The 27,500-nt window shown below is 43.4% G+C and overlaps 1 pseudogene; it reads right to left on the bottom strand.

The window, feature by feature from the left end:
- The window catches only part of LOC132473682 (uncharacterized), a 50,241-nt pseudogene that overhangs the window by 14,835 nt on the left and 7,906 nt on the right, over positions 1-27,500 (bottom strand).

The raw sequence follows: 27,500 nt of genomic DNA, 5'->3' as shown, positions 1-27,500 counted from the left end.
TTCTTTCTTACAATTTTTCTCGATTGTATACACACAAAAAATGGAACTATGCACACAATTCTGAAAACATGAAGCTCATGGATCAACTACAAGACTCCAGACTGCTAAACTCTAAGCACAATTCCACTGTTTTCACATTTTTGCTAAACTCTTAGCAAAAAATCTCATCATTTAGCACACTTGGTTCACCTGGATCACACTGGCATTCAAAACGCAACAACTAATTACCAATAAGTTTAACTCACTTCTCACCTGTTCAAACTCAACTGGCAAAACACTTAATGTGTGTGTCAGAGCATTAAAGAGGACTCGGTGAGCTCTACTTTGTTGTAGATATGGTCCTTTGGCCTGATCAGGATTGGAGGTGTGATACATACTGATTTACGTATAGATCTGTTTCACCTCATTTATATTCTTTTTATTTTTTGTTGGCCTACGAAAATTATTTCATGCAGTCAGTTCAGCTGAACATTTTACTTTATTACAGTAAAAATATATATATTTGCTTTTTTACCTTTTTGTATTTACATCATTACTACATCATTAGATTCCCCGAAAGACAGTCTAAACATTTTCTTACTGTAGTGTTTTTCATTTTACTTATCAATGCAATAACTGTACTGTAATTGACCAAAATAGGTAACATTGGTGTATTGTCAGAACAATGTTGCAGCATCAACTTTAGGGGTACAGTATGACTCTGGGAAGCTGGGATTGTGAGTTTAGCCCATTGGAGCTCATTGGATAGACAAATATGCATTGAATCCTATTCTGATACGATTGTGTCAAAGCAATATTTAAATGATATATTCACAGTATTTTATTACAATATGGCAACAGTCTTCATAATATATGTACCACCTAATTGCAACTTTAAAAAATAAAGCTATTTCTAAACAATTGTATACATTGGAATATGTAACATGGCCTCATGAAGCCAAAACATATGTAAATAGTATTATGAGTGAAAAGTGTTTTGAATTGGTTTACTGTTTGGTGGAAAAAAAACAGTTTTGATAACAATTTGTGTCGTTTTGACAAAAGGATTAACTCTTCTCAGGTTTGTGTTCAGAGTTTTGAGAAATTGAGCTATAGTTTCAGAAAACGTGTTTAAACGATTGAGAAAACTGTAATATTTTTTCCCCTCCCCATCTGCCCTATTTTACCTTCTGTTTTTTTGCATTTTATTTGGGTGCATTTCCCTGTCCCTGTTCCCACGTGTTTCTTAAAGAACATCGTTTTCCCTGTGTACTTTATTCTAAGATCGTCTTTTTCCTCATTCTTCTTTTTTTCCGGCTCTCCTCTCTGACCCGTTTCTCTTCTCTCTCTTTTCTCTACCCCTCTCTCACATTCTCCTCTCTGCTAATGCCTTTTCACTTCAACACACTGCAGAGTGTTGCACACAGCACAATAACATCAGTGTATTTAGTGGCTTTTGCTTTTAGTTTTTATATTATGATTTACCTCCATTTCTTGCATAGGGCCGTTTGCCAACAGTCGAACCATGAAGCCCGAAACTGTCACTAATTTTGAGCAGCTCACTGCACCGAGAAGACTGGATATACAAGACAAAACTGCATTTACCACATCATAGTCAGTCATCTATGGAAGCAAATCACTGCCATTATTTTAATTAAAAGTCATTACATTTTATACGTGGAAATGCTAACTCCTTTTAATTCATAACATTCACATATCCTTTGAAAACAAGGTCATCCGAATGTCGCTGATGATGGTGTTCACGGAGAACTGCAGGCCCCTGCCCACAAAGACATTTTTAAAGTGGGCCCAACTGCGGCAGGACACACTACACCACGGGTCTGGAATATCAGTCTTGCCTTGCTGTCAGGTCGCTGGTCCACATAAGGCGACGGAACATGCGGGCATACACACATGAAAACTGTACTGTCTGTACTGTAATACTGACTCAAACTCAAACTGAAGCAGCAGGGTATTCCTATTTGCATAATTATTATAGGCTGACTGTAATGGAACCGTTTGCTTGCCTTTCAGTATTAGAATAAAAAACAATGTCATGTATCTTCAAATCAGAGCTCGATAAGCACAGGTATGAAGCAACATCAAAATGAAAGTGTCAAGAAAAAGTGCAATTCAGCTAAAATAATTAAACCAACTGCCATTATTATGCTACAATTTATGAATTTATAGGGTTAGGGTTAATCATTCATATATATAGTCTTGTAACTTATGCAGGAAGTCTCAAAAAAGGGTGTGATAGTTTAGGGTCTAAAAGTATTTTGCCTATACTTACTAGCTCCAAGGGGCAGAGCAGCCCTCTGTTATGTTTTGTTGAGATGGTTTTTAAACCTCTAATAACCCCCTGTTTTTATTAAGCTCTGAATTTAAATATAAATAGGCATAAACTACCCAAATCTGACAATTTACTCAAGCCACATAGTTCTTCCAATTCGCCATCGTCGGGGTTTAATTCTTGAGACGTTGTCTTTGATTACATGACAGACAGACATGCTCAGTTTGATTACATTGAGTCTGGATTGCTTATGCCTGTCCTTGGGAAACCCTGCTACTTCAGCCTGCATCTTTATCGCTTGAATTATCTGATCAGTATTTTGAATAAATGCAACTTATTTTTTTTGTATTTCAATTATTGAACATTGGGAACAAATATTTGAAGTTGTCTTTTTGAAATGGCCCAACTTGAAATTACATATTTTAATTTCAAAGAAGTAATTCAAAATGAATACATATTGATTACCTTGTTTTCAAAGAATATTGTGGAAATAAATTCAAAGCTGTTTACATTTCCGTATAAAAATTCAATGTATTTTAAATGAAAACAGTATGGCAGTAATTTGTCTCCATAGGGTCCCTTATTTTAATATGTTTACGTTTTTCTGGGAATAGCTTGTGACACAGGAAGTATTTTAACATACAGGGCCATCTATAATTAGGTATAGAGCGAGATAAAAAGAAAAAGAGAGATGCTTAGAAAGTAAGTACAACTGTATTTATTTAGGAGCTTTCAAACTTAAAGTTGTAGCAGTTCACATGTAATGTAACAAAATAATACCAGAAACATGACCTTAATTAGTAGTAGTATAGGTATTTTAATGTTCAATGCAAATTGGGTTTATTTTGCATTTGAAGCTGTATCCTACATCTCAAGAGACAGTTAAGAGATGGCTAGGGAAAAGTATATAATAAATATTGTTATTTTTCATTAGTCATGTTTGTAGTAATGTTACTTGTAAATGGCTATTGAACCAATAATGTTGTGCACGTAGAATATATGACCACATGCAGTCGCACAGTAGCAGTCAAAGCTCCAGCAACACATTCCACTAAATAAAACAAAATCTAAAAAAACTCATAACAAATGCTCATAATGAGATGAATAATGTCAAGGAGAACATTTGCATGTGATTATAATTATGTCGTAAAGCATTGCCGGCTCTGATTCCGTCCGCTACTTATGTCTGCCTTTTGTATCAGAATATAGTTGAGTAATGAATAAACAAATCTGAGGCAATCTGTGTTTGCCTTCATCAACTCAACCATCATCTGCACTGAGGGAGTTTACATTGAAAAGTTCAGTTACTGAAAAAGAGACGTATTAGACCTCCATAAAAAAACAAAATAACCCTGGGGCTGTTAAAATCAAAGCAACACAAAGTGGAATGGATAAATAAATAGATGACTGAAAATAAAGTTCACTGGAGTCAGGGCGGGTAAGAAGCAGCCCTTGAGATATGGAAACAAACCTGCAATATGTAGACAGATGATTAGAACGTCATGTCATCGGCATAGATCGCAGTACACTGATTTATACACACGGTAAACACTCAGTCAGTAAACACACGCAGTAAACACACGTTGGGGGTTCACAGAAATGAACATGTGCTAGAAAAAAAACGCTGTACACCCCGGCATTAGCCCTCGCGCTTCAAGCTAAGCAAGGAAAATGTCTGTGTTTGGAAGCATTACAGCATCATATTTTCATATTTCTTTCCCTCGCTGTTATAATTTTCGTCTCTGTCAAACAAATCAAAGTGCCAAGAGCAGACGGAGGTCGGAGCAGAGGCTCATATTTTCCGCTGTCAGTTTCACAAACAGAAACTGTGTGTTGGTAGACGACATAACCTGGGCTTGTGGTGTGTGTGTGTGTGTGTGTGTGTGTGTGTGTGTGTGTGTGTGTGTGTGTGTGTGCTGTGTGTGTGTGTGTGTGTGTGTGTGTGTGTGTGTGTGTGTGTGTGTGTGCGTGTGTTTATGAGTGTGTGCATTTATACATGGGTGCATGCTTTTGTGTGTGTTTGTGTGTGTGTGTGTGTGTGCTTGCGTGTGTTTGTGTGTGTGTGTGTGTGAGAATACGCAGGTCGACTGCTTACGTTCACGTTGTTTGTTGAGACCCGTTTATTTTGTCAATCCTACATTTTCTTTTGAAAAACGTGTGTAGCATGAATGGTTATTGTACTTGTAAAATACCTTAAAATTATACAAAAATGGGAAATTTATTTCACTGTTGAATTAGCTCAACCTGATTGTATTTAACTCCTGTCCAAACAATTACAGATAAAGAAATGTTTTTATGCATTTGCAAACAGTGATAATCATTTTAATTGATAAGAATCATGATTGATGTGAAGTTGAATGTGTTTCGAGTGGTTCTATTATGTGGTACAACTAAAGTTTATGCTCCATGTCAACTGATTGTGTCTGGGACACAGATGTTAAACCACTGAAATATTGCACTCTTTTCAGCCAGACTGTCTGGGTTATCCGCTGGTCCTCGCTGAGTCCCAGTGTTGAAGCCCTATGCAGGGAGCTATTTATAAAGAGAAAAGAAGTGAGGAGCTAAAATAAACTAGAAACTGTCATCAAACAATGAGGTTCTGCTAAGTTGCATTACAATCATTCTTACAATGATCATGTTGGTTGCATTTATAATCCATAATAATTGTTAGTGTTTATGTGTTTTTTTTGTTTATGTGTTTTTTATGTTTTTGTAGATATGGTTATGAGAGTGGACTTGTGAGACAGTGGGTAGCTCTAGGGATCTGTGGACTTGACATATCCTACGTAATTGAACAACGCTGATTTCCCTCCATCCTCCTGACCTGCAAAAGAGTCGTAGTGCCTGCATTCTGCCTTGCTCACGTAGACAGGCTAGAGAACAACCTCACCACAACCAAGAAGGAAATGGTTTATTGTTAAAGCATTTTTTTCTTTCTTTTTTTATATTGTAATAAAAAACATTATTTTTTTTCTAATTGCTGCTATTATATTGTTATTATTAGAAGTAATCCTAGTCCTAATAGTACTAGAAGTAGAAGTAGTGGTAGTATTATTATTAGTATTATTATTATTGCTGTACTGATCGTCCTCTCCTGTGTGTACCACAGCAGGTCAAATACATCAGGGGAAAAAAACCTGCCATGATGAAGCAAGAGTCGGGGCCGTCTCCCAAACAGGAAGGCCCTCTGGCTCCATTCCCCCCGCAGCAACATCCGTCATCACAGAGGTTCAGGGGTCGACCTATTCATCAAAACAGTTTGTGCAGTGCGAGATACACAAAGGAGCCTCTCAGGATTAGCGATGGCCCTCTGTGTTTATGGCTGTCTACATTAAGAGCTATCCCATCATCGCCCAGCACCGCTTGGTGTGAACTCATCAACCATTCCAATGAGCTGAGTCGTAGGGAGCAGGAAGGCCTGCCACTGCCCATTCCAACTCCCACTCCCACCAGCACCCACACTGGAGCCACGCGGAGCAGGTCAGCCAGTTACTGTACCCAGTCAGTACCACAACAAAACACCACAACTTCTACGTTGAAAGGAACTTTTGTACCTTTTTAAACGTTGCCGTTTTATTAGAACTATTAGGTATTCCGAAGTATACTCAACCGTGTTACAATCCTTAACAGCAAGTGTAGCTGGACTGATAATATAGTACAATAAGTTTAGCTTGTTTTCTTAAATCATTTTTTGGGGAAATGTAACAAGTTTAAACAAGAGCACTAGCTCCAATTATAGTATAATTATAGTATAATTGGAGATATAGCGAATAGAAATTAATTATAGAATTTGCAATATTTTGCTTATTTGTATAGAACCTGCTATTAAAGCATCTGTAAGTAGATTTGCACCAACATGTACCGAGGCCAGCAGACCATGGCCTTACTTTGGCCGTTGACTTGATGAGCTGACACAGCGCTATGGTCGGGTCAGGACCGTCTCCTCAAATGATAGCCGTCCAAAAGCAGGGTTTGATGGCTATTGTGTTTGACATGCTCTGATTGCGAGACAGCCCTATCTAAATGGGTGTCTCCCACCAAGCATCCTCGTGGCAAGACATTATTCACCACATCATTATGGGCTGCTATGTTGATTTCCCCTTGAAGACAAAGGGGTTACCAAAGTATCACAGACCCTCCAAACTCTCCTTGGAGAGGTTGTCTTCCTGTTTCACCTCCACAGGCAAAACACCCGCTCACTGTTAATATGGCGTCCATATATCTCCCTCCGGCCCATCTTCCACCTCCTCCACCTCCTCCAACACCTCCTCCTTCTACAAAACCACCACCTCCTCTACCTCACCCACAACCTCCTCCTTCAACACAACCACCACCACCACCTCTTCCTCCACCTCCACCACCTCCTCCACTTCCACCACCACCACCACCACCACCTCATACACCTTCACTCCACCTTCAACACAAGCAACACTACTTCCTCCTCCTCCACCTCCAGCTCCTCCTCCTTCAAGATAAGCAACACCAGTTCCTCCCCCTCATCCACCACCTCCTCCTCCTCAACCTCTCCCCTTTATTCTCCTCCTTCTCTTCCTCCACAACCTCCTCCACCTCCACAACATCCTCCTCCTCCCCCTCCAACTCTTCCACCTCCTCCACCACCTCCTGCTCCTCCACCACCACCACCTACTCCTGCTCCTCCTCGTGGCTTCATCAGTGCATGTTTGGACGTCTCAGGGTCCGTGGTGCTTAGCCGGGCCTGGGTGTGGACACCTGTCAACTTGGGGGCTTTGGTAAATCGAGAGATTATCCAAACAATGGGACACAGGCTAATAAAAACAAGACCCCCATTCTCTGCATTAGCGCTGCATTAGCCATGAGAGCAGACGGACCCCGGGGGCTGACTGATGCACCATGGAAAGCTGTTAGAGGGATCTTCTATAATTATTAGTGATTTATGGAGAGCAGTATTTATTACCCTGGATGGGAGGGAGAGTGGCTTTGTGGTGGAATTCTGCATCGCGGATCTTGACAGTGTACAGAGCAAAAAAAGGGTGCACGTTGGAATAGGGAAACAGAGGAAGAGATATAGAGAAAGATCATATGGGAAACATTGATAGAGGGAGAGAGACAAAAAGCCAGCCAGACAGACAGACAGCCAGACAGACAGCCAGACAGACAGACAGACAGACAGACAGACAGACAGACAGACAGACAGACAGACAGACAGACAGACAGACAGACAGACAGACAGACAGACAGACAGACAGACAGACAGACAGACAGACAGACAGACAGACAGATAGACAGACAGATAGATAGATAGATAGATAGATAGATAGATAGATAGATAGATAGATAGATAGATAGATAGATAGATAGATAGATAGATAGATAGATAGATAGATGGAAAGATGGATAGATAGATAGATAGATAGATAGATAGATAGATAGATAGATAGATAGATAGATAGATAGATAGATAGATAGATAGATAGATAGATAGATAGATAGATAGATAGATAGATAGATAGATAGATAGATAGATAGATAGATAGATAGATAGATAGATAGATAGATAGATAGATAGATAGATAGATAGATAGATAGATAGATAGATAGATAGATAGATAGATATTAGTAGAGTATTAGATAGAGTATTAGATAGAGTATTATTTAACGAATCGGGGCCCAACTGATTTGAAAATATTAAAGATCAATATTGGTGATCTAATATCCTGTAGGGTGGTGGGAACCCCGACGACAGCCGAGTACAGAAGCAAATGATTGTCACGTGGGAAAGAACTGAGCCAATGGGACCCACGCTGACTTAATGTAGAACTAACAATTCATCAGGTAATCATAACAGAAGCCATGGCGGCAAAAGCAAAGGTGAGGTGGTGTTCCGAACCAGAGGAACAGCTTGTAGAGGTTAAAATTTCCGGAAAAAAAAGATTGCTGAAGTAAGCATAGCTAGTTCCACCTGAACGGCGTTTGCCATGACAGTTTACACTAAAGTCACCATTTGATCACAAGAGAAGGGCGAGATATCCGGGTTTGAAACTGGTGACTGGGTTGTTGACTGGAATGGCTAAGTATGGGCTGTGCTCTGTTGACGAAATAATTTCCTTCAACACACTAAATGACCAAAACAGTTAAAGGTAAATGCAGATGTCGTTAGGTGTGTGGTCTCTCACATTTTCTAACTTGAAAAGTCGTCGATTGTGTACAGCGCATATTCTAATTAAATGGGAACCTCTCAACCATTAAAAGGAATTATCTTTCACAAATACGTGTAAAATAAATGCATTTCTAAAGCAATTTGACATTAAGCTCATTTTGAACGGAAACTACCTTATAAATAATGTTTACAAATGCATTTTGGTAATAGACGACACAATCAAAATAAAATAAAATAGTACTTAGACAAATTGCTGTGGTGTTTGTTGGTGAGCTACATAAAGAGAAAACAGTGGGTACAGTATCCCTTAGTGCTGCTACCACAGACCTGCTCTCTGGGTGTGCTCTCTGGGTGTGTCACTTGTCATGGGCATAAACATCAATTTCTGTCCATGACATTTATTAACTCCTACAAATACGACAGCTGCCTCCCCACCCCCCAGGCCTGGAAAATGAAATCATTTAATTTCCTTTCCCTAACCTTTTTTCTAGGTTTTTAAGCAGGGTGAATTAAGGGGAATGTTTCGCAACATTAAATCATTTATTTACACAGGGACATTTCTCCCTTTTTCAGCATAAACAGGCACCGTGTAGGTGCTTAAACACTGTGATCCATTTACACAGTCGCTTAGTGTACTGTTAAGGGGTTAAGGGTTCATTTAAAGCCATTAAGTTATAGTCCCTACCACATGTGTGTCTGTGCTGTTGTATAAATGACTAAAGTTTCTGTGGTTATGTTCATCAACAGAGCCTAAAGGCTTTATTTTGATTGTTGTGGTAAAAGGGCGAAGATTTTTTTTTTACGATTTCATTTTCTTTGTTTTGAGTCACATTTTTCAATTGTTCATGATTAGTAGCTTATTTGAAGTTTCCATAGTTCATGTGTATGTAAAAAGATACTACATATATGGGTGACAATTTCTTAGCTTTTTTTAATGATTGAAAAGTTTATGTCCAATACAGTACAGTATAGATATAAACCATTTTTTTATGATTGTATTATTGAGTTTATATAATCATATCTGGCAGGGATCAACTCTCCAATTATATCAACTTCAACTTTGCATAACCCATATAAGCGATTGTAATGCAAATAAGTGTTAGCGAGACAGTGTAATATCATTAGGGTATACTTGCTGGTCTCGGAGGCAGTAATGACACTGCTGGCAATAACAGTCAGACATAGAGAGGGAATCTTTCTTTTATTAAAAATTGCTGTAGCAATTGGGAGTAAATTCATTACCAAGGTCTATTAGTCCACTAGAGTATATAGACTGGTAAGGAGGTACCACAAGGTTGCCCGAGGCAGCTGGTGTCTGCGTGCGTGTGTGTGTGTGTGTGTGTGTGTGTGTGTGTGTGTGTGTGTGTGTGTGTGTGTGTGTGTGTGTGTGTGTGTGTGTGTGTGTGTGTGTGTCTGTGTGTCTGTGTGTGTGTGTGTGTGTGTGTGTGTGTGTGTGTGTGTGTGTGTGTGTGTGTGCGCGCGCGCGCGCGTGTGCATGTGCGTGTGTGTGTGTGTGTGTGTGTGTGTGTGTGTGTGCGCATGCTTAGACAACAAAGGAAACCTCATTTTTTCAGGGAACATGGTTAGTCCGTTGAAAGTTTCCAATCAAACGAAATAAGTACCAGCTCAAGGCATGATACAAACAAAAGTATAGTCTGAAGTTATGTTTATCCATTACACTGCTTTGCTCAATATATCACAATGATAAAATATAAATATAAATACCAAACTGAATTCACTAACAATATGTTAAAAGCTTTAATACAAAGTCAATGCAGAGCTACAATTATTAATTTCAATTTACCTCCTGTCAGTGTTATTTCATGTCCGCCATGGGCGTGTACATGCACACGCACGCAAACACACACCCACAGAGACATGTACGCACACGCAAACACACACACACAAACATGCATACACACACACATATAGACATTCTCTACTTATAATGAATCAATATGCAAAAATATGCAAAAATATATGAAATATGTAATATATTACATACTATATTATATTAATTATATTATATTGAATTGTATTATACAACATAAGACTCGGCCGAGCACTGTAACACACACCATATCTCCAAGCCCCTTAATGTCAGCAGCTCGTCACAAAGCAAATGTTTCACCGCGCTTCAGTTACCCTTGTCAAAACACCCCCTCTTCCTTCTCCCCATCTTTCCTATCTATTGACTTTTCCCTTATTTTTTATCGTCATCCTTATTATATTATTCTAGTTCAAGTTGTCCTTCTTTCTCAGCGAACAATGCAGCTCAGAGTTCAGTGGATGTGATCATAATTGGTCTGTTTGTGGAGCGTTGGGGCCCGTGGGGCCCTCAGAAGCAGACTGTTTGAGATCTAACTAAGTTTTGCCCCTGGGGGGCAGCTGATTTGGTGCTCTCTTTAACACATGATGTTAAAGTGACATAAATACAAAAATAGATAAAGAATTGCCGCAACTGCAAAGTCAAATGGTCCACATATGACCCATCGACATCAAGCATCTTCAACAGCAGCCAGTGCGCCAGGGTTTGGAAGATAACATAAATTGATTACATCGTATGGAACACGTACCATCTCCGCTCCCCCTCTTCCTCTTCCTCTCCTCCTCCCCCTCCCCTTCAGAACCCTCTCCCTCTTCCTCTCCTCCTTCCTCCCCCCTCTCCCTCTTCCTCTCCTCCTTCCTCCCCCCTCTCCCTCTTCCTCTCCTTCTTCCCCCTTCTCTTCATAACCCCTGCCTCTACCTTCTTCTCCTTACTTCCCCCTCTCCTCTTCGTGTGTTTAGCTGCCGCCCGTCCCCACCCATTACTTTGCTCTGCCCATGTAGGGTCTGATTTACTCTGAAAGAAACATTTGTACAATGAAATACCTGTGAAGATGTGTTACATACATTATGCATATGGACAGTATGTGGTTACGCTGGGTACACTAGAATCAATATACAATGCAATAATCAATCATCATGGCGCTGTAGCTGATTTCAAGTTTGGTGAGGTAATAGTAGCAACAGTTGGACGTGACGGTTAGCACTAACGAGGGAGGCAGGGAGGTCACAGATTGTTGGGCTATAGTGAGTAAAGGGGAGTGGATAACTATCCTAAAATTTATTTATAGATTTATCCTCTCAAAAATAGGATATAAAGTGGCTAACCTTACAGTTGGCTATGTCATATATGTAATGTCATATAAATAATTGTATTCTGAGGTTATTTAATAGTAGTAAATATCATATCCCCCTATGAGGTCCCTGGGGCCGTAGCTACTTCCGGTCTAGTGGGTAGGGGCCGGATGTAGTATTATAGCCCACTGTGTCAGGGGTGTGTGTGACTATCGTTATTTATTACACGGCTCTTCTCAATGCTGTTGACCGCACCGTTCACTCAATTTACAACTTCCGGCGGTGAATAATCTTTTGATTATTCACCGTTGCTAAGCATATAATGCCCGCTGTCAAGGAAAGTGGATTTTTAATTTTTCTGTCGTGTCACTCTGCAAGTAATCCGGTAACTTATCAACCCAAGCGTCCTCGGTTGCTAAGCGACGTCCATTTCTTTGGCAGACTATTTTTCTGCTGACCAATACTAAGTATGATGGTAACAAATAAAATGTTAAAAGAAAGACACACCGTGTGAAGTTATTTTTTTGGCCATAGTTTCCATATGCTAAAGACGTGTCTAGTTTTTGGCGCATGTAGGCCTATCTGCATAAAACCATGTTGAAATAATTTTGATGTTGAATGTTGAAGGCGCAGTTGTTGAACTAAACAGATTGATTTCATACAAATCTTAAAAGCACATCCCTAATGTGTGTGCATGTGTGTGCATGGGTTAATAACATGTGTGTGGGGTTTGTGTTCGTAAAAAGGGGGGGGGGGGGGGGGGGGGGGGGCGTAAAAAAGTTTAAAAGGGTGTAGGTGTACGCTATCCAGGGTCTCAAAAACATTCAGCAGTCGTCGGCATTGCACATTTTTTTCTCAACATGGCCAGCACATCAAAAGATCAGCGTAGGCCTACCCTGGCAACAATGTTTTCTCTCAACAAGACCAGCACGTCAAAAGACCTGCATACCACGGCTACATTGCTTTCTCTCAACAAGACCAGAGCGGCAACAAATATCGAGGACATTGAAAATCAGCCGTCTGAGGGTACGTCCAGCTATCATATGCCTAAATCTAGTGATGCTACAAGCAATGGAGATGTGCCACTGATTGATGCTCCAATCAAAAGAATGAGTCCTGTTTTAGGTGTAAAAGACCAGCATACCGAGGCATCATTCAGGCATAACGGAGAGAACTGCTTTGAGTACGTAATATCATTTGTCGATGGGTATGTCCCATCGACAGCAAAAGGCTGTGATGATGAGCTGCATATGCTTGCCGAAGAATGGGTAAGTTTCCGTGACAATGTATGCCCTGAACTAGACATCATCCGGAGTGCATGGAATGAAGGACTCCTTGTAACCCAATGGAGTGGGGATTTTGGAGCCGAGTTGTACCGCATGGAGGCCAATATCATATAATATCATAATAGTTCATTCTTTTCCAGCGATGCGTTGATCCAAGGGTGTTACGGGGGGCCCGTGACCCGTTTTGTATAGACGTAGTATCACTACGAATCCCATTTAGGCGTATGATAGCTGGACGTACCCTCAGACGGCTGATTTTCAATGTCCTCGATATTTGTTGCCGCTCTGGTCTTGTTGAGAGAAAACAATGTAGCCGTGGTATGCAGGTCTTTTGACGTGCTGGTCTTGTTGGGAGAAAACATTGTTGCGATGGTCAATGGTCTTTGATGTGCTGGCCATGTTGAGAAAGAAATTAGCAATGCCGACGACTGCTGAATGTTTTTGAGTCCCTGGATAGCGTACCCCTACACTCTTTTAAACTTTTTTCTAGACGCAACGTCCCCTTTTCACGAAAGGGTCTTTTTTTAACATTTTATTTGTTACCGTCATACTTAGCTTTGATCAGCAGAGAAATAGTCAGCCAAAGACATTGACGTCGCTTAGCCACCGAGGACGCTGGTGTTGATAAGTTACCGGACTACTTGCGAAGTGATACGACAGAAAAAATAAATAATCCACTTTCCTTGACTGCGGTTATTATTTGCTTAGCAACGGTGAATAACCAAACAGTCCCGCGTACTTGGATAGCTTCCTCTCAAAGCCTTCTTCCAGGCGGTCTTCCCATGGGACGGTCAGCTCCAGCAGCACTACTTGCTTGCTGGACTCAGACACGAGGACAATGTCTGGTCGCAGGGTAGTGACTGCAATGTGGTTGGGGAACTTCAGCTGATGCTCAAGATCCCCCAACAGTTGCCAATCTTTTGCAGAGGTTAGGATTCCTGCACATGTTCTTCCGGCAGGGGTTGACTGCTCCCCAGCTCTGACAAAGGCGATGGTTTTCTTGGAGGGTCATAACCGCTTTGCCCACGCTAGTCCTTCGCTGATGACTTCAGCGATGGTCTTAAGAACTTGATCATGCCTCCAGCGGTACCATCCATCTCCAAGTGCCCTGGTGCAGCATCTGAGGATGTGTTCCAGGGTTCCTCGCTTGGAACACAACGGGCATGCTGGTGTCTCGGGTAAGCCCCATATGTGTAGGTTTGATGGGCTTGGAAGCACATCCTATCCCACCTGGATGAGGAATTGAATGCGGCTCGGCTTTCCACAGCTCAGCCCAGGTCGCTTTCCTCTCAACCGTGTTCTCCCATCTTGTCCAAGCTCCCTTTTGCTTCATTCCCACTGCCTTGACCATTCTTGTTTCTTCCACTGCAGCTCTCACCTCCTCCTGAACTAGGCGGCGCCCTTCCTTCCCACAGCTGTTCATTTGGGGAGTTGGAAAGGAGCCTATCCCAGCTCTGCCTCTTTTGACCACTCCCACCATGCTCCTTTGACGCATCCTTGCCTCTGCCTCTTGATCTGCGACCTCCGCCATCCACTTCCTTCCAGTCCTCACTTGTATCCCTGCTTTAGCCACCTTTGGATCATGTGAGTCCCTGTACTGAACCACTTCTCTGGCTCTTGTAACCTTAAACTCCTCCTCCAAAGATTTGAAGGGAAGTTGCAGTTTATTAGTGTTGCCGTAGAGTGCGAGGCTGCTCAGGCTCCTCCGTAATCCAAGCCATCTCCAGAGGTGGCTACTTACCCTCCTCTCTAAGGTCTCCACTGTTGAGAAGGGGACTGCATAGACAAGGAGGGGCCAAAGGTCCGGGAAGAATACCTTGTTGGTATATCCATGCTTTCCAGGTTGGCCTGACCAAGGATTTCAACCAACCATCCAACTCAGTGCAGGTCGACTGGATAGTTGTTGCATCTCTCAGAGAGCTGTCAAAAACCTTGCCCAAGCTCTTGACTGGCTTCTCTGAGATGGTTGGAATGGCGGTGCCTGTGATGTTAAAGCGAACCTTGTCTACCACCTTCCCTTTCCTCAGCACCATAGACCTTGATTTGGCTTGTTTGAATCGCATCAGGGCCCACTCCATCACCTTTTCGAGCCCCTTCAGAATCCACCGGCAGTCTGGGACCGCTTCTGTCATGACTGTGAGGTAATCTATGAATGCCCTGATGGGGGTTTGCTGTTGACCGTATTTCGATAGGGGCCCTCTGCACTCTGGCTCAGCAGACTGGGTGAGCATGTTCATGGCTAGGGAGAATAGTGTCACAGAGATAGTGCACCCTGTGATGTTACCGATCTCCACCTTGTGCCAACGTGATGTTATTGCTCCTGAAGAGACCCTCATCCTGAAAATGGGGTAGTAATCAGCAATGAGGTCTCTACACTTGCTGGGGACATGATATTTTGTCAATGTGAGCTGAGCCAACTTGTGTGGAATGGAGCCAAATGCATTTGCCAGGTAAAGCCACAGCACTGCAGGTTGCCCTTTTTCTCTCTTGCCTCCCTAATCAGCTGTGTCACCACACCGTTGTGCTCCAGACAGCCTGGTATTCCCGAAACGCTGCCCTTCTGGACAGATGTTCTGTTCTGTTCAAGGTAGGTACACAGCCGTTTTAAAATAGTGCTGAGGAACTTATCCTCCTTCGGGATCCACACCCCTTCAGCTACTCTCCATTGATCTGGGATCCTCCCTCTACTCTAGAAGACTTGCAGGATTTTCCACGGACACAGCAGGAGTTTGGGACAGTTCTCAATACACTTTGTATGAAGTGCAACTCGGTCCTGGAGCGGTGCTTTCCCTTGCTTTGTGGACGACCTCCCTGACGTCCTTTAAGCCCAGTTCAGACCAAAGATTCGCCTTGCAACGACTTGCAACGAGACGGTTTGAGAACGTCGCAGGGGCGGTGTGAACTGGTCGTTGCAAGGGGTCGCAAGGAGTTGCAAGGAGTCGCCAGAGACTGAACATGTCAAATCGCAAGGCCCAGTTTTAGAACACGGCGATTTAGCTATTTCTCTTCAGCCAATCACAGCACAGAACAACTTGTATGTCACAGCCTTACTCCGTCCCGGTACCGTACTGTCCACTCCAGCATACAAATATACAAAGATGGCAGACTTCTGGTCTGAGGAGAGGGAGGAGAATTTAATTTGCTTGCTGGAGGAGCAACCTGTCCTTTACGACGTTGGCAGTAAGGGGTATAGCAACAGGGACAGTAAGAAGAAAGCATGTTGCGACATTGCGGTGGCACTTGGTGTATCCGGTGTTTCAGTTCGACTCGTGACCGTGTTAACTGCTGACCATCAGCCGAATGCGTCGCTTGTTATCGCGGCTACGCCAGCTGTTAGAAATCGGGACCAGACAAGTAGCTGTCCTTTCGAATGCCTCTTTGATTTGTTTTTCAATAAAATGTCAAAAACATTCCCATCTCATTCGTATTTGGAGTGTAATTGGAAGAAACTTGTCACGTAGAACCGTTTTAAGCCGAAATAAATGAAAAACAAATGCTTAAAATATGATGCATTACGGGATTCAAACTCATACCATTGTGGGGGGAAATAATAATAATCGGATTTCATTATGTTGTAATGTAGACCCACAGAGAAAATCACCGCCAAAAATCATAAATTCTTCCTGAAAACACGAAAGGCAGCCAGATCAACTTGTGACCCTACTATCCATGTAGAGTTAAGACCATAAATTGGTCGCGTTTCCAAAGAATAAGACGACTTTACATCCAGCTGCTCAGGCTCCTCCGTAATCCAAGCCATCTCCAGAGGTGGCTACTTACCCTCCTCTCTAAGGTCTCCACTGTTGAGAAGGGGACTGCATAGACAAGGAGGGGCCAAAGGTCCGGGAAGAATACCTTGTTGGTATATCCATGCTTTCCAGGTTGGCCTGACCAAGGATTTCAACCAACCATCCAACTCAGTGCAGGTCGACTGGATAGTTGTTGCATCTCTCAGAGAGCTGTCAAAAACCTTGCCCAAGCTCTTGACTGGCTTCTCTGAGATGGTTGGAATGGCTGTGCCTGTGATGTTAAAGCGAACCTTGTCTACCACCTTCCCTTTCCTCAGCACCATAGACCTTGATTTGGCTTGTTTGAATCGCATCAGGGCCCACTCCATCACCTTTTCGAGCCCCTTCAGAATCCACCGGCAGCCTGGGACCGCTTCTGTCATGACTGTGAGGTAATCTATGAATGCCCTGATGGGGGTTTGCTGTTGACCGTATTTCGATAGGGGCCCTCTGCACTCTGGCTCAGCAGACTGGGTGAGCATGTTCATGGCTAGGGAGAATAGTGTCACAGAGATAGTGCACCCTGTGATGTTACCGATCTCCACCTTGTGCCAACGTGATGTTATTGCTCCTGAAGAGACCCTCATCCTGAAAATGGGGTAGTAATCAGCAATGAGGTCTCTACACTTGCTGGGGACATGATATTTTGTCAATGTGAGCTGAGCCAACTTGTGTGGAATGGAGCCAAATGCATTTGCCAGGTAAAGCCACAGCACTGCAGGTTGCCCTTTTTCTCTCTTGCCTCCCTAATCAGCTGTGTCACCACACCGTTGTGCTCCAGACAGCCTGGTATTCCCGAAACGCTGCCCTTCTGGACAGATGTTCTGTTCTGTTCAAGGTAGGTACACAGCCGTTTTAAAATAGTGCTGAGGAACTTATCCTCCTTCGGGATCCACACCCCTTCAGCTACTCTCCATTGATCTGGGATCCTCCCTCTACTCTAGAAGACTTGCAGGATTTTCCACGGACACAGCAGGAGTTTGGGACAGTTCTCAATACACTTTGTATGAAGTGCAACTCGGTCCTGGAGCGGTGCTTTCCCTTGCTTTGCGGACGACCTCCCTGACGTCCTTTAAGCCCAGTTCAGACCAAAGATTCGCCTTGCAACGACTTGCAACGAGACGGTTTGAGAACGTCGCAGGGGCGGTGTGAACTGGTCGTTGCAAGGGGTCGCAAGGAGTTGCAAGGAGTCGCCAGAGACTGAACATGTCAAATCGCAAGGCCCAGTTTTAGAACACGGCGATTTAGCTATTTCTCTTCAGCCAATCACAGCACAGAACAACTTGTATGTCACAGCCTTACTCCGTCCCGGTACCGTACTGTCCACTCCAGCATACAAATATACAAAGATGGCAGACTTCTGGTCTGAGGAGAGGGAGGAGAATTTAATTCGCTTGCTGGAGGAGCAACCTGTCCTTTACAACGTTGGCAGTAAGGGGTATAGCAACAGGGACAGTAAGAAGAAAGCATGTTGCGACATTGCGGTGGCACTTGGTGTATCCGGTGTTTCAGTTCGACTCGTGACCGTGTTAACTGCTGACCATCAGCCGAATGCGTCGCTTGTTATCGCGGCTACACCAGCTGTTAGAAATCGGGACCAGACAAGTAGCTGTCCTTGCGAATGCCTCTTTGATTTGTTTTTCAATAAAATGTCAAAAACATTCCCATCTCATTCGTATTTGGAGTGTAATTGGAAGAAACTTGTCACGTAGAACCGTTTTAAGCCGAAATAAATGAAAAACAAATGCTTAAATTATGATGCATTACGGGATTCAAACTCATACCATTGTGGGGGGAAATAATAATAATCGGATTTCATTATGTTGTACTGTAGACCCACAGAGAAAATCACCGCCAAAAATCATAAATTCTTCCTGAAAACACGAAAGGCAGCCAGATCAACTTGTGACCCTACTATCCATGTAGAGTTAAGACCATAAATTGGTCGCGTTTCCAAAAAATAAGACGACTTTACATCCAGTTATTCAAAACCTAATGTTGTGTTTCCCTCCACTGCTTGAAAATAGCCTAAAAAACTGTTTTCCGCTCATTCTATCATTTTGGTTGCCTGATGTGGTGTTGTCCCCTTTTACTGGATCGTCTCTGTAAGCAAAGCAGAGACTTCGGAAATCAATGTGACGCAAGTCACATTGACGCCTTTAACTGGATGTAAAGGCGTACTATTTTTGGAAACGCGACCAATTCATGATCTAAACTCTACATGGATAGTAGGGTAACAAGTTGATCTGGCTGCCTCTCTTGTTTTCAGGAAGAATTCATGATTTTTCTACTACGGCAGAGAATTTCTCTGTGGGTCTACGGTACAACGGACTGTAATCCGACCTTATTATTTTTTATTATTTAAAAGTGCCACAATTTCACTCTCACTAACATAATAAGGCCAGTTTATAATTAAGTTATCCATCTCCAAGTAGTAGTTGAGCCGATGGTAAACAAAGACAGATCAAACTGAAATTCAACTAACGGAAAATTCAATGTATCCAACAACGGGTAATCTAAACTAACTGTAAGATCCAGCTATTTACTCCAATGCAGATGTAGTGGAGAATGACAAAACACAGTAACTCTAGCCTACTCTCAAGCGATATAAAAATAAAACTAATCGCAAACCTGACTAATCACAAATCTAATCTACGCAAATGATGCTGATGCTTTTGCGGCTCTCAGCATGCCAGAGCGTTAACAGTTGCTAGGGAAACCACCTACCGTCGCCGCCCGTTGCAGCGCGTTGCAGCCAGTGTGAACTGCCCAGTTTTAGAACGCAGCCCGTCCCGTCGGAAGGAGTCGCAAGGAGTTGCGAGTTGCAAGTCGTTGCAAGGCGAATTTTTGGCTGAACTGGGCTTTAGCTGCAGCTCTGACATGTCAAACGGCACCTCAGGTTCAGGGGGGTCTATGAGGATGTTACATTCTCCCAGCTCCTGCTCTCTTGAGGGGGCCCTGTACATCTGCTTCAGATGTTGGCCTATGTCTTCCTTTGAGGAGGAAAGTTTACCACTGCGCTTCTGCCCCAACAAATCCTTGGTGAACTTGAAGGGATTGGAGATAAAGGCAGCAAGCTCACGCGCTCTCTAACACACTCTCTAACGCGCTCTCTAACGCGCTCTCTTTAGTAACAATCCATTAACCAGTTAATTAAGAAACATACTCAGATTAACTAATTTAATAAAAATCCATTAACCAGTTAATTAAGAAACATACTCTGATTAACTGCTTTAATAACAATCCATTAACCAGTTAACTAAGAAACATACTCAGATTAACTGCTTTAATAGCAATCCATTAACCAGTTAATTAATAAATATACTCTGATTAACTTCTTCAATAACAATCCATAACAAGTTAGTTAAGAACAATAAGCGGATGACCTGCTTTAATTACAACCCATTAACCATTTAATTATGAAACATGCTCTGATCAACTGCTTCAATTGCAACCCATTAACCATTTGATTCAGCATACTCTGATTAACTGCTTTAATAACAATTCATTAACCAGTTAATTAAGAACCATACTCGAATTACCTGCTTCAATTACAACCAACTATATATAAAATAAATTCCAGGTCTCTAGCTCACTCTTAATGCCCCTTTTCCACGGACAGGTACGCTTCGGACCTAGCACGCCTCAGTCCAGTAGTGAAGGTGCGGTAAAGCCCAGCTCAGTTATGGCTCGCGTATCCACCGCAGACAGTACCCTTACGGTAGGGCGGGGTTTAAGCCGGATGACGATAGCCGCGGCAGCTACATAAGCATTGTGACCTCATAGCAGCCCGACACAGAGTAGCCTGCTAATAAGACCAAGGAAAAAGAAGAACGCAACGCAATGAACAAAGAGCAACAATGTAGGACGTCCAAGAGGGACGTCAAACTTTTCCGTAACATCAACAAAGCGTTCACCATTATCCAGAAATACTTTGCGGGTACTGTGTTGGTTCGTTATTATCCCCCTGTCGCACAGAAGCAACGATTCGGTCGACCAATGAACGGACGGCCTATTTAGCTTGTTGGGGTACTGGCGTCTCAGTAACCCAACAGAGGAGTAATTCGAGACCAGTACGGCTCCATACAGCTCAGTCTGGATCACGCCCACTTTTGGCGGTGAAATCGCGAACTGTTCCGCACCTTTGCACACTGAACCGACCCGTACCCTCCGGTGGAAATGCCCCATGAGTGTCCTTTTCCCCAATGTCACCTATTTATTACATCACTTCCAGTAGGGCTAAGACAGAATCTTAGCTGACCTTAATACTCTGATTCATATAAAGGAGGCCAGATGTTTTGATCTTACTACCAAGTCATTCTGAGGCCTCACAAATGCTTTGTTTGCATCATATCCCGGAGGTCTGGAGGTCTATTTTCATGATTTAAGAATGCTTCCTTTAAAAACCTTTAAAGTGGTATTCATTGTTCATAATTATCTTATTAAACTAAGTGTATATAAAAAAGAAACCTGTGGAATGGATTTTTTAGAGGAAGCAAAGCGATAATCAACCTCCAGCCAAACAACTGCCCCACAAAAACCGTTGTGCTAGTCTGTCCCAAAGAAGATTACAAGTATTACTTTAATTATAGGGTTAATTAAAAAGATTTGTTAAAAAATAACCATACTCAGTGGTTAGGGCAGTGGTTAATTTGAGCCGGATCCTGCCGGAACAAGATCCGGCACCTCTTAATTTTGGCCTCCCTGTGTTCCGGTACTTATTTGGGCAGATCCGGTACCTCTCATATAAAAAAAATAAAATAAAAAATTGTTAAAATAATAATATGCATACATAAATTTACAGAACAAATCCTAAGAATTTCATGTTGTTTATTAAGATTTAACGTCATTTGAAAATGTCGGAGATCTGTTGACGCACTGAAAGGAGCGGGCCAACATTTACCACGCCCGACAGTTTTAAAATTCGCCGCATCTGAGGAGCAAGCAGCGAGGAAAAAACGATGCATGAACACATGCATGTGCGCCACGCACAAGTTAATAGAAATTACGATAAATTAAATATCACAGAGCAGGATTGTGAACGTTTACAATTTCTCTTGTCAATTTACAATCGGCAAAATGTGCCAGCGTTGGCCGACTAACTCTTTTTCATTAGGATATTGAACCTCCGCGCCTCCTCTTTGCAACGGAATTTGTTTAAGATATAAAAACATTTGATTGAACATACACACATTAAAACAGATATTTTAGTTTTTAAATAAATAGTTGGAAACTAAAATTCATGTTTCCCACAGTGTGCCTCTCTGGCATTACAGTCCGTCACTCTGCACAACCCAGTCGTTGAAAAAGTCACGGTCAAGCACGACTCCGTAACCGACGCTTTCCAAGCATCGTGGTGATGGCAACATTCTCCGCTAAGGACAGGATCTCACGGAGGGAGGCTGCTGCTTCGCTGTACATTTTCTCCAGCCGCACAGTCCTAGTTTGGCGACATGGCACTGCGTAATCTGACTCGAGAAATGCGATCAGATCGCGGAAGACTAACACGTCACATCTCTGGAAAAGACTGCCGTATTTAAAATAGCATGCATATGCATCAGTTATATTCTCAATTTAATTTACAGAGCAATCCCAGCAAAGTATTTAGGTTAACTCTATAAGAGACTAGGATTAGTGTGCGTCTGAAAGGGGGGGGGGGGGGGCATGCCATCACGATGGTGGCCCTCCATCCTGATTTCAGTCAGCCATCACGACGGACGATGACATCGTTCATCGGCACAACCCTAGTAGGCAGTGTATTTTTCTTTGTTCCATTACCTCTAACCCCCGTACTAAGTCGCCGGATCCACCCCCCCTCTGCGTTCCGGGACCTCCCACTTTACAAATTAAGCACTGGGTTAGGGTGACTGTTTTGGGCTCAGCGACTCTGTTTTACTCACATCGTCCCCCTCCGTCTGAACAGGACTATGACCTAGGAGACAGAGAACTATTGGCAGTTAAGTCAGCATCAGAGGAGGTGCGTCACTGGCTGGAGGGCTCAGAGGTCCCTTTTCTCAGTAGGACTGACCATAGGAACCTTGAGTACGTTAAGTCAACTACATGCCTCAACACTCACCAGGCTAGGTGGTCTCTTTTTAAATTAATTTATAATAGAAAATTGTCATTCAAATTTGACTGATTTGCCCAGGCTCAAAGTATGTAAAAACCTGATGCACTCTGTCGCCAGTTTAGCGCTTCTGAGCATGTCCCAAACTCTTACACCGTTTTTCCCTGGTTGTGGCTATCACCTGGGATATTAAGTCCTTCGTCCGTTCTGGCCATAACCAGGGACCTAGTCCGGATAATTGTCCTCCTAACTGTTTTTCCCCAGCCCGGTATGTAATCAGGTCCTGCTGGGGTGCATTCCTCCTGGTTGACTTGCCATGCTGGATTCACAATAACACGTCCTCCTCCAGAAAGTGTGTACACTTATCCCCTGACATAACTCCCCACACGGCTCTAATGATAAAGTCTTCACTGTCCATAGACTGACTCTGGTCATACTTATCAAGGTCCTAAGTTTGTGTTTGCATTTTGGAAGGAGTTTTGCAGACTTATTGGTGCCACTGCCAGTCTCTTGTCGGGATCCATCCGCTGACCAATGGCCACACCGAGCAAGCTAATGGGGGGTTTACACCTACCCGATAGTGGGCCCCAATGGCTTAATCAGTAGCTATCGTTATAACATCGGCAAATAGCGTGGTTGCATCGGGGAAACACCGTTACTCTTCCCGGGAACATCGTTAGACAACGGGAAGAAACGGGAAGAAATGCTCAATGATCGGGCAACATCGGGCAACATCGGCAAAGAACGAACATGTTTGTTAATTTTGGGTCTATCGGGGTAGAATCGGTTACCAGGTGTTGCTATGGGCTAATCGGCTATAATCGGGAATAGAACGGGAGTATAACGTAAGACATCGCAAGTCGTTCGGGAATTATCCTGGGCACATCGGCTATATTCGTTAATCTTCCGCGCTTTATCGTGTTTTATCGTCTTTATATCGGCAACCTCAACACACGAAAGACCCTCGAGAACCCTCGACAAATAACGATTGTGAGTGACCAGATTGCGTTAAGGAAGACCCTCAATCTGCCACTTGGGTATAAATAGGGGGTGATGGATGGATGTCCTACTTTTATAATTACAGGGGTACTTCGCCCATTTAGAACCGGCGTTCTATTATTATAAAATCGCTATTGTAATATAAATAAATATATAAATAAATATCAGTCTAAACCAGTCTCCCCTTTGCCTTCTACCGAAATGACGCCAAATTACGCCAAACGCGTAATTTGACGTGTTTGGCGTCATTCGAAATGACGTCAAATGACGCCAAACGCACTTCGGGTGTCTTCCCTGGCATAAATCGTTATGTTATCGTTATAACATCGGGTATGTGTAAATGCTACCCAGATAAATTGACCCGATCATACATTTTTAGCCCGATGTCACCCGAATCACCCCGACTTCCACATCGGTGGTCCATCGGCCATTAGCGGCCATTAGCGGGATGGTGTGAACGGGGCATATCCAAAACCTTTAAAGAGTCCTTAGATGACTGGCGTCTCAGAACCCCTCTTACTCAGCCCATGCCAGCATTTGGCATGGGCTGAGTATGCCCACAATTCCCTCCCTGTGTGATCTACTGGTCTGTCTCCTTTTCAATGCGGCCATGGCTGTGAACCACCTCTCTTCCCTCTCAGGAACAAGAGGCCTTGGCGCCTTCAGTCCAGGCGATCATCTGGCGGTGCAGGTCGACATGGCGACATGCCCGAGCCTCCCTGCTGAATTCTGGTGTCTGGGTCAAGCGGTTGGCCGACCGATGGAGACTCAGGTCGCCCCGCTACAGGAGGAGGCAAAGACTTTGGATCTCGACGAAGGACCTTCCCCTATAAGTGGATTCTCATAAGCTGGCCTCTCACTTTATTGGGCTCTATGTCATTGAGCAGTTCTTCTGCCCATCTGCAGTCCGTTTGCAGCTGCTCCTCACGGCGGGTCCCACCTTCCACGTTTCTTGGATCAAGCTGATCTGTCGCAGTCCTCTCTCCTCTGGCCGCATCCCCCCTCCCCCCGTCTCATTGATGGGACCCCTGCCTTCAATGTGCATAAGGTGCTGGATGTGCATAAGGTGCTGGATGTGCATAAGCTGCTGGATGTGCATAAGCTGCTGGATGTCCATCGACGTGGGCTTGGCCTCCAGTTTCTGGTCAACAGGGAGGGGTATGGGCCAGAGGAAGGGACATGGGGTCCTCTTCACCCTGCTTTGACACCTGGAGGCGTTTGTTCAGGGGAGGGAGGGGGTATTGTCAGCTCCTCTATTCGGACTCAGTGACTCTGTGGCCGCCTGCTGGTTATTCTGTGTTTTTGTCCACCATGCGTCCTATTTTTGTTGTGCCTCTGACTCCGCCTTTCACCTGTACATCCTGCCATTGTCTTTTTCTTGCCTTTTTTTTTTGTTCCTCATTGTTTGTTAAATACTCTGCCTATTCATATCCAGTGCTGTTAGTGCCACCTTGTAAGATTGTTCTTAGGTCTTAGCTTACCTAGTCAGTTCACACTGCCCTGTATTCTGTCTGCCTGTTTGGTTCCTGCCTGTTTTGGGGTTTCGCCTGTGGTTCGGCCCCTGCCCCTGTACTACTCTTTGGATGTTAATCTGGCTATTCCTTTTTGTTTGTATTTTCTCCCTGTTTTAGTTAACAGCCCTTTATTTCTGTTTTTGGATTCTTTCTGTGGGACAAGCAAATTTTGTTATTGATAGCGCTGAATCCTTGCTCTGCCTTAAATAAATAATTTGAACTGTATCTGCTTTTGGGTTTGAACTTCACACACGCCTGACTCCTACCTTGGATGACCTGCTTTAATTGCAGTCCATTATTCAGTTTAATAAGAACCAATACTCATATTTCTACTTTTATTACAGCCCATATAAAAGTTAATTAAGAACCTATACCTTAATTAACTACTTTAATTACAGCCTATAAATAAGTTCCATAAATGCAATACTCTGATTTGCTGGATAAATAACACCCCATAAATCAGTTCAATAAGAACCTATTATTAGTCTGTTCAGACATGAATTACGGAGGACTGATCTTTGTTAAATTGCCTGGGGAGAAATTGTTTTTTATTGCAAATCAGTTAGTTAGATGTATTATTAACTCTAGGAAATTTTGACTCGCTATAAGAGGAGCCAAAGCCGTAGCTCCTCATAGCTCCTATGCATTTTTGAAAGGAAAAGACCTTGCGAGCGGATTGCCTATCCTCGACGGGGGGTCGATGAGGAACAGATGTCTGGTGTGATAACCCACCCCCCCCCCCCACCCCGCCAGGAAGGAGCAGTGGACAAGCTGTCACTCAAAGCCTGCGTTCCATTTGTGTGCGGCGGGCCCGGAGGACGCTGTGGCTCGATGTTATGGCTCTAAGGGGTGTTACCATAAACAAAGTCCCAGTGATACAAGATGCTGCTCACACATCTGTTCCTCTCTCTCTCTCTCTCTCTCTCTCTCTCTCTCTCTCTCTCTCTCTCTCTCTCTCTCTCTCTCTCTCTCTCTCTCTGTCTTTCTCTCTCTCCCTCTCTCTTTTTCTCAGTTTCTTCACTGTCTTCCTCTCTCTGCTTCTATGTTCTCTATCACACACACGCACACACGCACACACACACACACACACACACACACACACACACACACACACACACACACACACACACACACACACACACACACACACACACACACGCACACACACACACACACACACACACACGCACACACACAGCATAATAGTGAGCTGTATCGTTTAGCTTTGCGAAAAATGGACGACGGAGAAATTAGATTAGAGTGGAGAGAGGTACTGCTGGGGTGGGATGTTGATGCCTGCAGGGATCCTCACATCACTGACACAAGAGATGAGCCTCGGAGGCTATGGGTTTTTATGCCTTTTTAGCCTACTTTTGTCCTTCCCCCCTTACTCTATCTCTTCCCCCACCAGACTATCATATTTCTGTCCATCCGTGGGAGGGGGGGCATGAGGGGGGTTGTTCTGATCAATGACAGGAAGCCCAGAGATGGGAACGGTACTACATGTGTAACAGATAGGCCTTTATAACCTACCTCCCTTACCAGGATCCTGCAATCAACGCTCTCTCTATCTCTATCCCTCAACCCTTACTCTCTATATCTCTTTCTTCCTCCCTCTCTCTCTTTCGTTCCATCTAATTCATTATATATTGTTTAATAGATCTGAGTCTATGTAGTTAACACACACAGACACATACACACGCACACACACACACACACACACACACACACACACACACACACACACACACACACACACACACACACACACACACACACACACACACACACACACACACACACACACAAGCGTATGAGTTTTCCTCCTGACAAGATTCATACCACTGACGTTAAATCTCAAGGGAGTCAGGCTAATCTCATATGCAAAGTTATTGTTTGTTATTCTGTGAACTCCGGCAGCAATCAAACATATTGCTTTCTGTCTCCAAGGATACAACCCAACGTCTACCATGAACACTATCTGTCTCCCCCCCCCCCTCTCTCTACCCCCCCCACACACACACACACACACACACACACACACACACACACACACACACACACACACACACACACACACACACACACACACACACACACACACACATACACCCTCACAAACACACACACACACACATAATCCCACAGGCACAAAAACAGGCCCACACACAGGCACACACACTTTCACAGATTTACAGATAGGCGTAATTAAGGTGCTTATGGAGCAGAGCAGTTGTTGTATTTTATTCCCATAGTCAAGCAGCATTTCAGGACAACAAGCTTGTTTTTGGTTTGAGACAACAGAGTAGGTCGTT

This window comes from Gadus macrocephalus, chromosome 15 (genome assembly GCF_031168955.1).
Source record: "Gadus macrocephalus chromosome 15, ASM3116895v1".
Taxonomy (NCBI): Eukaryota; Metazoa; Chordata; class Actinopteri; order Gadiformes; family Gadidae; genus Gadus; species Gadus macrocephalus.
This window is presented reverse-complemented; position numbering and strand designations above follow the sequence as displayed.